A 14141-nucleotide genomic window follows, 5' to 3' on the forward strand; every position below is an offset into this window, starting at 1 on the left:
GGTCCTATTAGTGTATGTGGGGGGGTCCGATTAGTGTATGTGGGGGTCCTATCAGTGTATGTGGGGGGTCCTATTAGTGTTTGTGGGGGTCCTATCAGTGTATGTGAGGGGTCCTATTAGTGCATGTTGGGTTCCTATTAATGTATGTGAGGGTCCTATTAGTGTATGTGGGGGGTCCGATTTGTGTATGTGGGGGTCCTATCAGTGTATGTGGGGGGTCCTATTAGTGTATGTTGGGTTCCTATTAATGTATGTGGGGGGTCCTATTAGTGTATGTGGGGGTCCGATTTGTGTATGTGGGGGTCCTATCAGTGTATGTGAGGGGTCCTATTAGTGCATGTTGGGTTCCTATTATGTATGTGGGGGGCCCCGCTGATGTGTACACAGGAGAAGTGAGCAGTGATGTGTGACGGTGTCTGTAGGTCTTTCCTCAGGTATGGAGGGATGTGGAGGTTTCAGTCGTAGCTGCAGTCTATGCTATTGACAGACTCCATTTATTGCAGTGTTTCCCTACCAGGGTGCCTCCAGGTGTTGCAAAACTACAACTCCCAGCATGCCCGGACAGCCAAAGGCTGTCCGGGCATGCTGGGAGTTGTCATTTTGCAACAGCTGGAGGCACCCTGATTGTGACACCTCTATGTGATGTACGCCATCCAGGAATAGAAGTCCTTACAGATCAGGGTGCAGGGGTATAACTGCTGCCATGTCTCTTCTGGGGTAAATGATGCTGCAGGAATCGTAACGCTGCTCCTGGGAAAATGGAGTCAAGATGCAGGGAAGGAGAATGACAGGAAGAGTGCAGGCAGCCATGTGTGCAGCAGGGAGGAGGACAATAGGGCAGATGTGTTAGGATGAGCATGTAAAGGGGTTATCCAGGAAAAAACTATTTTTTTTTATATCAACTGGCTCCAGAAAGTTAAACAGATTTGTAAATTACTTCTATTAAAAAATCTTAATCCTTCCAATAATTATCAGCTGCTGAAGTTGAGTTGTTGTTTTCTGTCTGGCAACAGTGCTCTCTGCTGACATCTCTGCTTGTCTCGGGAACTGCACAGAGTAGAAGAGGTTTGCTATGGGGATTTGCTTCTAAACTGGGCGGTTCCCGAGACACGTGTCATCAGAGAGCACTTAGACAGAAAAGAACAACTCAACTTCAGCAGCTCATAAGTACTGAAAGGATTAAGATTTTTTAATAGAAGTAATTTACAAATCTGTTTAATTTTCTGGAGCCAGTTGATATATATATATATATAAAAAAAAAAAAAAAACAGTATACTGAATTTAATCAATCTTGTAATATGAGTCAAGTGTATAAAGAGTTGCGTCCCTCTTTAATGGGTAATCTAGGCTTGAAAAATTCATGGGGTATCCTCAGGTGAGGGTCCATCTCCGGGCACATCCGCCAATCAGCTGATTGAAGAGATGGCATTACATGGAAGAGAACCGCAGCATCTTCAGTGTAAAGTGTACTGCCAAATCATAGTACTGTTATAGTAGTGCAGTGTTGTCCAGTTTACTTAAAGGGGCACTCCACTGGAAAACATTTTATTTATTTATTTTTGTTAAAACAACTGGTGCCAGAAAGTTAAACAGATTTTTAAATTACTTTTATAAAAAAAAATAAAAAAATCTTCATCCTTCCAGTACTTATCAGCTGCTGTGTGATCTACAGGAAGTTCTTTTCTTTTTGAATTTCCTTTCTGTCTGACTACAGAGCTCTCTGCTGTCCATGTCAGAAACTGTCCAGTGTAGGAGCAAATCCCCATAGCAAACCTTTCCTGCTCTGGACAGTTCCTAAAATGGACAGAGGTGTCAGCAGAGAGCACTGTGGTCAGACAGAAAGGAAATAGGAAAAAGAAAAGAACTTTCTGTGGGTCATAACAGCAGCTGAAAAGTACTGGAAGGATTAAGATTTTTTAATAGAAAGAATTTACAAATCTGTTTAACTTTCTGGTACCAGTTGATTTCAAAACAAATGTTTTCCAGTGGAGTACCCCTTTAAGGAAGGAATTTTGTATGAATTTTGTTATGCTTATATAGTGCAGCATAGGCTATAACTAGAGAAAAATGTAGAGATTTTGATGTGTCTTGTGTTCACCAGTTTTAGCTGAGATGGCAGGCATGAGATGGCTCCCACCCGTTCCTCATGAAGTCTCTGGCGTGTGGTGTTCGATCACTGCACCTGGTCATCTAATTAGATTGCTAGTGTTGGAATTCACCTAGGTGAACGTATTACACACATTAAAGGGGCATTCTGGCTTTATACATCTTATCCCCTATCCAAAGGCTAGGGGATAAGATGTATGATCGCAGGGGTCCCGTCGCTGGGGACCCCCACAATCTCGGTGCAGCCCCCGGCATTCTGTGCTAGGTGCTGCCTCCGAGACAGGGGGCATGATGTCACGGCCACACCCCCTGGTGACGTCATGCCCCTCAATTCATATCTATGGGAGGGGGCGGGACCCCAGCGATCATACATCTTATCCCTATCCTTTGGATAGGAGATAAGATGTATAAAGCCGGAATAGCCCTTTAATGGGTTGAGCTCAGTTCACATCACGTGCAGTTTTAAGGCGAAAGCGATCTGACCTATAAGCAAGTGTTTTATGAAGATTTGACGTGTCTAGGTTGTGGTCACGCAATGAATTCTTACTACATATTTACCAAATTTTGGCTTTTTGTTGCAATTTGTCAAAATTCTGGAAAAATTACATATTTTTACCATAATTTGCAGAATTGCAGTAAAATATTCCCATTTTTGCAATGATGTTAGAAAAATCACAGCAAAAAAGCAGCAAAAAAACTATTATGCACACAGCCTCAAGGGTGGTGTATAACTACTATATATCCTTATCCAATAGAGATAGCAGCAGTATATAGATAGAGCTAAAGGGGAGGTGTATAACTACTATATATCCTGCTCCAATAGAGATAGCAGCAGTATACAGATAGAGCTGAAGGGGAGGTGTATAACTACTAAATATCTTGATCCAATAGATAGAAGCATCAGTATACAGATAGAGCTGGGAGGGGAGGTGTATAACTACTATATATCCTGATCGCATAGAGATCGCTGCAGTATACAGATAGAGCTGGAGGGGAGGTGTATAATAACTGTATATCCTGATCCCATAGAGATAACAGCCGCAGTATAAAGATAGAGCTGGAGGGGAGGTGTATAACTATTGTATATCCTGATCCCATAGATATAGCAGTAGCAGTATACAGATAGAGCTGAAGGGGATGTGTATAACTACTAAATATCTTGATCCAATAGATAGAAGCATCAGTATACAGATAGAGCTGGGAGGGGAGATGTATAACTACTATATATCCTGATCGCATAGAGATCGCAGCAGTATACAGATAGAGCTGGAGGGGAGGTGTATAATTACTGTATATCCTGATCCCATAGAGTTAAGAGCCGCAGTATAAAGATAGAGCTGGAGGGGAGGTGTATAACTATTGTATATCCTGATCCAATAGAGATAGCAGCAGTATACAGATAGAGCTGGGAGGGGAGATGTATAACTACTGTATATCCTGATCTCATAGAGATAGCAGCAGTATACAGATAGCGCTGGAGGGAAAGTGTATAACTACTAAATATCCTGATCTCATAGAGATAGCAGCAGCAGTATACAGATAGAGGGGTATAATTACTATATATCCTAATCCCATAGGCAGTATCCAGATAGAGCTGAAGGGGAGGTGTATAACTACTATACATTCTGATTCCACAGACACAGCAGCAGTATACAGATAGAGCTGTAGAGGAGAAGTGTGGAACTACTATGTTTGTGTTATTTTTTCATCTACATTTATTCCATATTTTCTTGTGTGACAGCGCCGACACAAACAATCATATCTGCGGATTCATTGTCCCCGTTCACATGTTTCTTTTACCAGAACAATAAAGTGTTATATAAAGTCTGGATGTAACCCCCCTCCCCCCCCCGCCTTGGCTACATTCTGCATATTTCTTCTGTTATTGTCCATTTCTATTGATTGAATTGAACAGAGCTGTGCAAACAAAGGATAATAATAGCGGCAGTCACTGTGGTCTATCGGGGAGAGTTTATTCTGGAGAGAATTGGCTACTTCTAAAGCATTATTCGGGTATGGTGATTCACAAGCAGGGCAACAGCGCCATCACGTAAACAGGTCATAGCTGGTATTACACCCATATTGTAAATAAATTAATTTTGCTAAATCAGAAGGCTTTAATGCAGTGTTTCCTGAACCAGTGCGTCTCAAGCGGTTGCAAAACTACAACTCCCAGCATGCCCGGACAGCCTACGGCTGTCCGGGCATGCTGGGAGTTGTAGTTTTGCAACAGCTGGAGGTGCACTGGTTGGGAAGCGCCGCTGTATGGTTTGCAGTGCCAATGTTTAGATAAAGCGTTACCTGGGGTATTTGACATTTGCATCCTTTATAAAACATTCCCATTGTTGTGCTGTGAGAGGTAAGATAAAGGAAGATGCATGACTCTCCTTCCCTCCGTATGAGGCATAGACTGTGCCCGGCCGATACGTCACGCGGTGTGAACAGTGCGCCATTTACTGTAATGATTCTCCTGCTAATTCATCAGATTGTCTATTGTAACAGCGACAAAGAGGGTCGTGTATCATACGGTCAGGAGAGCGTGAAATCTCCATAGATCACCAGAGGTTGTATAGAGGAGGAACGGGGGAGACCACAGCAGGAGCCCTGCAGAGACCACCCCTTATTATCCTGTACCCCAAGTGTTATTATTCTGTACCCCAAGTGTTATTATCCTGTACCCCAAGTGTTATTATTCTGTACCCCAAGTGTTATTATCCTGTACCCCAAGTGTTATTATCCTGTACCCCAAGTGTTATCATCCTGTACCCCAAGTGTTATCATCCTGTACCCCAAGTGTCATTATCCTGAACCCCAAGGGTTATTATCCTGTACCCCAAGTGTTATTATTCTGTACCCCAAGTGTTATCATTATCCTGTACCCCAAGTGCTATCATCCTGTACCCCAAGTGTTATCATCCTGTACCCCAAGTGTTATCATCCTGTACCCCAAGTGTTATCATCCTGTACCCCAAGGGTTATTATCCTGTACCCCAAGGGTTATCATCCTGTACCCCAAGTGTTATTATCCTGTACCCCAAGTGTTATTATCCTGAACCCCAAGTGTTATCCTGTAACCCAAGTGTTATTATCCTGTAACCCAAGTGTTATTATCCTGTAACCCAAGAGTTATTATCCTGTACCCCAAGTGTCATTATCCTGAACCCCAAGTGTTATCCTGTACCCTAAGTGTTATTATCCTGTACCCCAAGTGTTATTATCCTGTACCCCAAGTGTCATTATCCTGTACCCCAAGTGTTACTATCCTGTACCCCAAGTGTTACTATCCTGTACCCCAAGTGTTATTATCCTGTACCCCAAGTGTCATTATCCTGTACCCCAAGTGTCATTATCCTGTACCCCAAGTGTCATTATCCTGTACCCCAAGTGTTATCATCCTGTACCCCAAGTGTTATTATCCTGTACCCCAAGTGTTATTATCCTGTACCCCAAGTGTCATCATCCTCTACCCCAAGTGTCATCATCCTATACCCCAAGTTTCATCATCCTGTACCCCGAGTGTTATTATCTTGTACCCCAAGTGTCATCATCCTCTACCCCAAGTGTCATCATACTGTACCCCAAGTGTCAATATCCTGCACCCCAAGTGTTATTATCTTTTACCCCAAGTGTCATCATACTGTACCCCAAGTGTCATCATCCCGTACCCCAAGTGTCATCATCCTGTACCCCAAGTGTCACTATCCTGCACCCCAAGTGTTATCAGCCCAGTACAGAGCATAATTCACCACCTCTCTATCATGATATTTTTATGAGGGTCTTCTCCATTATATGATTATCCTTCATATATGATCGGGCCAGGGACTATTGATAGTAATAATATTGGGCAGACTAGATGGGCCGAGTGGTTCTGATCTGCCGACACTTTCTATGCTCCTATTATATGATCTTTTTCCGTCCTCTTGTGGATGTCTGTGGACATCTTGATCCTACAGATAATTCTGATCCTGATTCAATGCTAATTGTTTTCCCTCTTTCCTGGAGCTCTTTAACATGATTTATGGGTTAGAAATTATTAACACTGATTGACTTTGTGTAATTCCATTACCTCCTGACTTGTCTGACCTGCCGCAATCCTCGTGATCCTTCATTCTCTAATAGAACGACTCGCCAGAGAATGCAGAGGAGCCGTGTGTGGGTTGTTGTTTACCCTGGAGTTATAGTTTAATGCCATTTATTTTGTGTTCTTTTTAGCTCTAGTCTTATTTTTTACATATTACAGTGTCTGATTCAATAGGCCTGAAATATTCATGGAATTTGCTTTTACAAGGATTTTTATTTTAGACATTGGTTCTTATTCCCACCATATTTAAGATACCTGTTTGCTGACAGTGAATGAGAACATTTTGGTTAAAATCCAAAAGGCCAAAACTTTTCACAGCTGGGAGTTTGTTACACTTGTATCCAGTCTATATGAACCTCTGTGAACTTAAAGGTCATAGACACCTTTGAAATAGAAAAAAAATATTTTTACACGTTAGCAGTTACTTTGAAGGAAAGATGTGTCACTAAGATTTGGTCTGCAATCTATATTCGTTCTCAGACCCTGTGATTTGCGGTGTCAGATTCTTCTGCATGTGAGGTCTGTGTGTTCAGGATTCTACAGTTTTCTGTGGGAGCTTTGATTTCTCTCTACACTTGTACACGGCCAAAGTGATTCTCCCCTGCCTTGTATCTGCTTTCCTCCCTATCTACAGCCTGTATGAATTGTAGCAAGGAGAAGTTTGAGGCAGCACAGACGGAATGAAATGCAGTTGATGGGTGCAGGCCGGTAAAGACAGTCCCAGTCACAGACTGTATAAGGATATCCAATACAATGGTCCAGCAGCACACCAGAAAGGTTACAAAAAGGGTGTTTTATTATCCCATGTTCAAATACTGAACAGTATCTGAACATGGCATAATAAAACACCCTGTTTGTAACCTTTCTGGTGTGCTGCTGGACGGTTGTACTGGATACAGTCTGTATGAGCTAACTCAAAGGAGCTAACTCCCTATCTACAGCCTGTGTGACTACCTTCATGTATGCTCTCTTCCCTGTCTACAGCCTGTGTGACTTAACCTCCATGTATGCTCTCCTCCTTATCTACAGCCTGTGTGACTTGCCCTCCATGTATGCTCTCTTCCCTGTCTACAGCCTGTGTGACTTGACCTCCATGTATACTCTCTTCCCTGTCTAAAGCCTGTGAGCTGACCTACATGTATGTTCTTCTCCCTATCTACAGCCTGTGTGAGCTGACCCCAATGTATATGTTTCTCCCTATTCAAAGCCTGTGAGCTGCCCTCCATGTATGCCTTCCTCCCTGTTCACAGCCTGTGTGAGCTGCCCTTCATGTATGCTCTCCACCCTATCTACAGCCTGTGTGAGCTTCCCTCCATGTATGCTCTTCTCCCTATCTACAGCCTGTGTGAGCTGACCCCAATGTATGTTTTCCTTCCTATCCACAGCCTGTGCGCTGCCCTCCATGTATGCTCTCCTCCCTATCTACAGCCTGTGTGTGCTGCCCTCCATGTATGCTCTCCTCCCTATCTACAGCCTGTGTGTGCTGCCCTCCATGTATGCTCTCCTCCCTATCTACAGCCTGTGTGTGCTGCCCTCCATGTATGCTCTCCTCCCTATCTACAGCCTGTGTGAGCTTCCCTCCATGTATGCTCTTCTCCCTATCTACAGCCTGTGTGAGCTGACCCCAATGTATGTTTTCCTTCCTATCCACAGCCTGTGCGCTGCCCTCCATGTATGCTCTCCTCCCTATCTACAGCCTGTGTGTGCTGCCCTCCATGTATGCTCTCCTCCCTATCTACAGCCTGTGTGTGCTGCCCTCCATGTATGCTCTCCTCCCTATCTACAGCCTGTGTGAGCTGACCCCAATGTATGTTCTCCTCCCTATCTCTACACTCTGAGCTGTTATGTATACCCTCTTCAATTTATAACACTGAGAGAAGAGAAGGTGGGAACAAAAAGCCCATGAGATTGATTTGTTTATCTTTCTCTCTAAGCAGTAACAAAATAATAGGGAATGTTTAATAAAGACTATATGAAAGTTGTTTATTTTTTGCATTAAGGTAAATAATGGAAAAAAAAATTCTGCGAAAAGGTGCCCATAGTCCTGTATTTGTAGTCGTAATATTTTGTTTTGCTCCAAAGTATCAGTGCAGGTACAAAGCATTGCCCTATTGGCTCAGATATGCTTTTACTGGACACATATGCACAAAAATGACAGCCCCCATCAAGCCATGGCAGCCTGTACTGATCCCTATCCCTAGAAGGTTTGTCCAGTTGGGAGGCCCCTTTACACCATTCTGAAGAAGGTCACCACCACCTTTCATCGTCCCTCAGTAGACCGCTTCCTATAAGACAAGATTTCTTTACTTCTTCTATTTACCAAAATTGGCAGATCTTGTGAAGATTCCGCCCCACGCACACAGTGATGTCTGATCCGCGGAGCTGTGTAATGTGCATTGTATGAAGCTGTTCTTTCATCTCGGAGCCACGAGGCAATCTCTCTCCTGCAGACTCTTGCAATTCCTTTATACGTTCTACAATGTGATTTCTGTAATAAGGAGAATACAAGGAGCATAAAGAACACGTTGGCATTTGTGGGATATGAAGCCGGCACAATGGCAAACGTCTGACATGCTGGAAGGGCCAGAATATTCTAGCTTAGTCTTTTTTTTCCTCCCAGCAATGACCTCCTGGTTTACATTGCTTATATTTGCAGGTTGGTAGCTGTGTTGAGTATGAGTGGGAGTCTTTATGGGCCCCAGTCTGTCTCTGCGCTATAATAAAGCTATGGTGCTATGAAAGCAGCTGTACAAGATTAGATGGAAGGGTGTAACTGTGCCTAGGTTGAGTCTGGTATTGCAAAATGTGGAAGAGCTGCAATACTAGACACAGCCCCTGAACATGTGTGAACCACCCTACCTGCCCTACATGATTGATGTACGAAGCTCAGTGCTATAAGCCAAGCAGAAAGGGGTGGGGGAGGAGTAGGTGTGCATGCGGCAGCTCAGCACTGCCTCTATGACACTTGGGATGTAGTAGACGATTTCTCCAGATGGATGCTGGGATTGCAACAGATGCCAAGAGAGCTTCCCCCAAGCTCTCTTGGTGCCCTCTCTAATCCCATCTTCCATCCAGAGGAATCTCTGCTATATAGTATTTCCACTGAATAGGAAGGCTGCAGAGAGACTCGACAATACACACCTATATGCGAATTCCAAAGTTGTGCTTGTTCTGCACAACCACCAAGGGTATGCGCCTATTCACTTGGAGTGTTTATTTGTGATCCCAGTAATACACAATGGGTAACTTTCTGCTTTTGTTGTAGTTCCATGACACTTCAGCTTGGAAGAAAAACATTCTTTTAAAACTAAGCAAATAGCCATAAGATAAGAGACAGGTATCATTTGTTATCAGCTCTCTGTCCATGCCTGCAGCTCTGAGCATGATATAGAGCTGACAGATTCCCTGTGTTCTCCCACCATTAATACTTGTCCTCTATCCACAGGATAGGTGGTAACTGCATGATTGGAAGAAGCGTCAACTTCTGGGACCTCGTGTTATCTAAAAAACGGGTGTCCTGATGCTCCTGTCTAATTGGAGCAGCAGTCATGTATGCACACTTCTACTTCAGTCATAGTTTACCGATATACACTGCTCAAAAAAATAAAGGGAACACTAAGATAACACATCCTAGATCTGAATGAATGAACTAATCGTATGAAATCCTTTCGTCTTTACATAGTTGAATGCGCTGACAACAAAATCACACAAAAATTATCAATGGAAATCAAATTTATCAACCCATGGAGGTCTGGATATGGAGTCACTCAAAATCACAGTGGAAAACCTCACTACTGGCTGATCCAACTTTATGTAATGTCCTTATAACAAGTCACAATGAGGCTCAGTAGTGTGTGTGGCCTCCACGTGCCCGTATGACATCCCTACAACGCCTGGGCATGCTCCTGATGAGGTGGCGGATGGCCTCCTGAGGGATGTCCTCCCAGACCTGGACTAAAGCATCCGCCAACTCCTGGACAGTCTGTGGTGGATGGAGCGAGACATGATGTCCCACATGTGCTCAATCGGATTCAGGTCTGGGGAACGGGCGGCCAGTCCATAGCATCAATGCCTTCCTCTTGTAGGAACTGCTGACACACTCCAGCCACATGAGGTCTAGCATTGCCTTGCTTTAGGAGGAACCCAGGGCCAACCGCACCCGCATATGGTCTCACAAGGTGTCTGAGGATCTCATCTCGGTACCTAATGGCAGTCAGGCTACCTCTGGCAAGAACATGGAGGGCTGTGCGGCCCCCCAAAGAAATGCCACCCCACACTTACTGACCCACGTCCAAACCGGTCATGCTGGAGGATGTTGCAGGCAGCAGAACATTCTCCACGGCGTCTCCAGACTCTGTCACATGTGCTCAGTGTGAACCTGCTTTCATCTGCGAAGAGCACAGGGAGCCAGTGGCAAATTTGCCAATCTTGGTGTTCTCTGGCAAATGCCAAACATCCTGCACGGTGTTGGGCTGTAAGCACAACCCCCACCTGTGGACGTCGGGCCCTCATACGACCTTCATGGAATCTGTTTCTGACCATTTGAGTGGACACTTGCACATTTGTGGCCTGCTGGAGGTCATTTTGCAGGGCTCTGGCAGTGCTTCTCCTGCTCCTCCTTGCACAAAGGCAGAGGTAGCGGTCCTGCTGGGTTGTTGCCCTCCTACGGCCTCCTCCACGTCTCCTGATGTACTGGCCTGTCTCCTGGTAGCGCCTCCATGCTCTGGACACTACGCTGACAGACACAGAAAACCTTCTTGCCACAGCTCGCATTGATGTGCCATATGGATGAGCTGCACTACCTGAGCCACTTGTGTGGGTTGTAGACTCCATCTCATGCTGCTGGGATCTCCCTGCGATCTCCATGCAACACCTGCATTCTATGCAGGGTTGTGTCTTCTTTGTTTCCGGGACTGGAGACGTGACGTCATACCCCCTCGTGATGTGAAGCCATGCCCCCTCCATTCATGTCTATGGGAGGGGGATAATATGTATTTGGCTGGAATAACCCTTTAAGCTCCTGGGCCCCAATACTAAATCTACAGTGAAACATGGGCCCCGTCACTCACGTCACCCATAGTACTTGTCTATAGGGCAAAATACAAGTGTAAAAACTTATCCTACAGGATTAAAGGGGTACTCCGCTGCCCTGTGTCGGAAGCTCAGCTCCCCAGCGTCCGGAAGTTTATTGTTCCCGACGCTGTGTGCGGGCTTCCGTGTTCAGGGCCGCCCCTCGTGACGCCACGCCCGCCCCCTTCGTGCCATCACGCCCGCCCCCTCAGCGAAAGTCTATGCGAAGGGGGCGCGATGGCCATCATGCCCCCTTCCCATAGACTTTCGTTGAGAGGGCGGGCGTGACGTCACGAGGGGCAGCCCTGAACACGGAAGCCCGCACACAGCGTCCGGAACAATAAACTTCCGGACGCTGGGGAAGCGGAGCTTCCAACACAGGGCAGCGGAGTACCCCTTTAAAGCAACTCTCCAGAGATCAGCTTCTTGGACTGTTGTGTTCCTGTTTATTAATACAAGTTATTAAGATTTATTCCTATGGTCAGGTATATATACACTTCTCTACATACCCTATAACAGTGGTCTTCAACCTGCGGACCTCCAGATCTTGCAAAACTACAACTCCCAGCATGCCAGGACAGCCAATGGCTGTCTGGGTATGCTGGGAGTTGCAGTTTTGCAACAGCTGGAGGGCCTCAGTTTGGAGACCACTTTTCGAGGAGGTTTAAAGGGTTACTCCACTCCGCTCATGCTGTGAGTTGTAGTTTTGCAACATCTGGAGGTCCGCAGGTTGAAGACCACTGCCCTATAAGGTGAGGGTAAGCTACCTTATCATGCTTTAGTTATTATTTATCATATATTTTTTGCACCTTAATCTACCCAGCAACAGTGCCTTGGCAATGTAATCCTGAGGGGTACTTAGTAATGCACGCCATGCTGCCCACTCATCACATATTCATACTCCACATCCTCCGTCTCTTTGTATCTCTACAGAATCTAAGTCTTCCTATTATAATCGCGTTGCAGGATTTTGAATATGAGACAATTTCCCCTTCAACGTGCAATGATACTTAGTGTCATAATCTCGTAATTGAAATTAGAACTTTGTAAGGAATGAGCCTCATCCTACATCGGCGCTGGAGAAATATATTGTTCCAGCTCGCTGAAAAAAAACTGCAATTGTTTCTTGACACCAATGAGAAACTCTTTAATGTTATGACTAGAGATGAGCGAACTTACAGTAAATTCGATTCGTCACGAACTTCTCCGCTCGGCAGTTGATGACTTTTCCTGCATCAACTGCCGAGCCGAGAAGTTCGTGACGAATCAAATTTACTGTAAGTTCGCTCATCTCTAGTTATGACATTTTACCCCCCCACCCCCTCTCCGTCCTCTTCCAATCTGCTGTTCACCTATATAACTTGTCCTCTGGCTGTCAGAGCCGGAGGTAGATTGTCTCCCACAGCCATGCTTTGAGTCACTGTGATTGACAGCCTTAGACTTTCTAGTCTGCTGGGACTGAAATATTCCAGGATTCTGTCGTATCAGCGAGCACTGCCCAACCTAGAATGCAGAGATCTCATTTACAGTATGTGCATGTTATATCCTGATTACTAGAGAGAGAACAACCACAATCCGCAAGAACAGAACAAATAGTTACTAAAGGCTAAGAATAAAACAGAGAAAAAGATCTCAATAACTTTAGGTTTATTATTATGCAATAATATTGGTTATGCAAATATGAAGCTTAAGTGTCATGACCGACCAGGGGGACAGGGAGAGTGAGCCCGCCCTAACTGACCCTAAAAAGACTCTCCCTGCCTACTTGCCTATCCATCCTAAACGATGGATCGACAACTAGGCACCGGTCCCTTCCTGTGCTAAAGTGCAGTGGCGTAAAAACACATAATATACATAGTCGGTCACAGGCCAGAAACGGAAAACAACCAGATATACCAGACAGAACACAAATACTAACAAGGCAGAATATTAGCTCACAAACAGAGCAGAAGATAGTGAGTTAACAAGCAGTTATACTATCAGATAAACGGCAGACATGATAAAATGAACAAGACTAGGAATGATATGAGTATACAGCAGAATCCAGGAGATGAGGGGGATAAACAGAAGAACTGAGAGCCAAAACACTAAACTGAATAGGTAAGTTGCTAAGAACTATCACAAGCAGGTACAAGTACAAAGGACAGTGAACAGATCATCCAAACAGGATATAAATACAGGACACTGTTCACACTGGGACACAGAACATACAAACTGGACTCCCCACTCCACTATAGCAGTAGTCATAATAATAAAGCCAAATAGGTTACTGGCCAGCGGACACACTCCACTGTGTGGACAAAAAGCTGACCAAGTAGGAAACGGAAATATAATACATGAAACACCTAGACTAGAACCGGATGAGTCTGAATAGACTCCAGAATACCGAACAAGAATATAACATACAGAGCACAGGGTACAAGCTAGACTCAGGCACAGTGTGAACACAGACAGAGCAGAACGAACAAACATAATCGTAAAACCGATTAATGTATCACAGACTAAAATACAAGGAGCATGCTATATAACCATGGCTAAAAACCCAGATAAAATGGCAAGATAAATACAAGGTAAATGCTCAAACAGACATAGTCAGAATATTGCACAAACAGACATAGTAGCATTGCACTCAATAACCAGCCCCAGAATGCAAGAGAACTCTGGCTAAATAAATCCACCCGAGTTCTCATTCGCTCAGAGCATTAACTATTCCCAATCCAGGTGGAATAGCAAACTGCTCTGAACAAACTAGTGTGTGAATACACACCTAAACAGAAAAATACAAAAACAAATAAACGGACATTACATTAAGGTACATAGACCATTCAGAACACCAGCGACCAGTCGACTGTCTTAGAATTTCATTAAGGTAGGGTCAACGGTG

At 44.5% G+C, this 14141-nt stretch overlaps 2 protein-coding genes across 5 annotated transcripts in view; one reads left to right on the forward strand and one right to left on the reverse strand.

The window, feature by feature from the left end:
- Window positions 1–14141, forward strand: part of B3GAT1 (beta-1,3-glucuronyltransferase 1) — a 69199-nt gene that overhangs the window by 18353 nt on the left and 36705 nt on the right. The window lies entirely within an intron of this gene.
- Window positions 7907–14141, reverse strand: part of GLB1L2 (galactosidase beta 1 like 2) — a 95368-nt gene continuing 89133 nt past the window's right edge. The window contains exon 22 of one of the 2 annotated variants that reach the window (XR_008848458.1): window positions 7907–8675. The gene's annotated coding sequence lies outside the window, so the exon portion shown is untranslated. The remainder of the gene's footprint in view (window positions 8676–14141) is intronic. The other variant, XR_008848459.1, reaches the window with a different exon arrangement.

Source organism: Hyla sarda, chromosome 10 (assembly GCF_029499605.1).
Source record: "Hyla sarda isolate aHylSar1 chromosome 10, aHylSar1.hap1, whole genome shotgun sequence".
NCBI lineage: Eukaryota > Metazoa > Chordata > Amphibia > Anura > Hylidae > Hyla > Hyla sarda.